Source organism: Octopus bimaculoides, chromosome 6 (assembly GCF_001194135.2).
Source record: "Octopus bimaculoides isolate UCB-OBI-ISO-001 chromosome 6, ASM119413v2, whole genome shotgun sequence".
Lineage (NCBI taxonomy): Eukaryota > Metazoa > Mollusca > Cephalopoda > Octopoda > Octopodidae > Octopus > Octopus bimaculoides.
In genome coordinates this window covers 73139963-73141751 of record NC_068986.1, presented here as the reverse complement: position 1 = coordinate 73141751, position 1789 = coordinate 73139963, and positions in this window count along the sequence as shown.

Below are 1789 nucleotides of genomic sequence, written 5' to 3'. Positions count from 1 at the left end.
TATATATATATATATATATATATATATATATATATATATATATATATTCATACATGCATACATACATACATACATTCATACATACATGCATACATGCATACATCCATTCATACATACATCCATACATACATTCATAGATACATATGTACATTCATACATACATACATATATATATCCATACACACATACATACATACATACATACATGCATACATACATACATACATTCATACATACGTGCATACATGTATACATACATACATTCATACATGCATACATGCATACATCCATTCATACATTCATACATACATATGTACATTCATACATGCATACATACATGCATGCATATATGCATACATGCATACATACATACATGCATGCATACATACATACATGTAGGTTGGTAGGTAGGTAGGTAGGTAGGTAGGTAGGTCGATAAGCAAGTAGGTAGATAGGTAGGTAGGTAGGTAGGTAGGTAGGTAGGTAGGTAAATGGGGCTAAGGAGCTTGCTTTGCAATCATGTATTCTCATGTTCAGTCCTACTGCATGGCATGGCACCTTGGGCAAGTGTCTTCTACTCCAAGCTGACCAATGCCTTGTGAGTGAATTAGGTAGATAGCAACTGTGTGGAAGCCCGTCCTGTTTGTATATGTATGTGTGTGTGTGTGTATGTGTGTATTTGTGTGTGTTTGCATACATATATGTATGTGTGTGTGTGTGTGCATACGTATGTGTATGTGTTTGTGTTTGTTACCCCTTCACATGACGAATTATGTTGGTTTGTTTATGTCCCTGTAACTTCGGGAGTTGGCAAAAGGGACCATTAGAATAAGTAGCAGGCTTTAAATAAAAAAAGGTAATGAGATCCATTTGTTTGATGAAAGTCTCTCTATCGCTCTGTAATCCTCTAGATTTTCCTTTTCACCCCATCCCACTTTATCTTTCTTTCACACCCTACCAACTTTCGTTCCTTCTCCCTTCTCCTCACTCCTTTTCTTTCTTTCCCTCATCCTCTCTCTCATCCCACTTTCTTTTCCTCATCCTCTCTCTTGTCCCTCTTCCACTCTGCCTGTTGATCACATGATTATAGAGCTTTTTTCTCACCTCGGTCTTTTTTGGATGCGGCGTCCATCTTGCTGGATATCATTTCCCTCTTGACACTTTTTATCTATTTTACTATTTTCTTCTCTTCTATTTATTCTATATCCTTTCAAAATTTCTCCCGGGCATTACCCATTACAATTTGTCTTGGCCTAATGGCCTTTAATGCTTGTCTTCATTGATTGTTTACTCTGTATGTCCACTCTGTTATTGTTTGTTCATTCAAAGCCCTAACTCTCCACAAATTTTAGATTTTAAAAATTTCTGGATGTTGCTGTCTTATGAAGTATTCCTATCTTGTCATTAAAAGCACAAAATGGGTAGTAATAAACAGTTGACAACTGATGAGGAGTTATCTTCTTTTGGTATTTTGTCCTGTACTTTTCTCTTTAGTGTTTATGTAAAACGTTCTGTGAAGATATGCAAGAGAAACTTGAAGATGGCAACTTTGAAAACTATCTTGTTTTCAGCAACAAAGCCACATTCCATACGAATGGCAAAGTGAACATGCAAATTGTTCACATTTGGGGCAAAGAAAATCCACATGGCACAATCGAACATGAAAGTGACTTACCAAAAGTGAATGCATTCTGTACCATCTCAAAGAACTGTGATAACTTTGGAACATTATAAAATTATCATCTCACAGAATTTTTCATTCGAAATCTGTAGAATAAAACTTGTTATG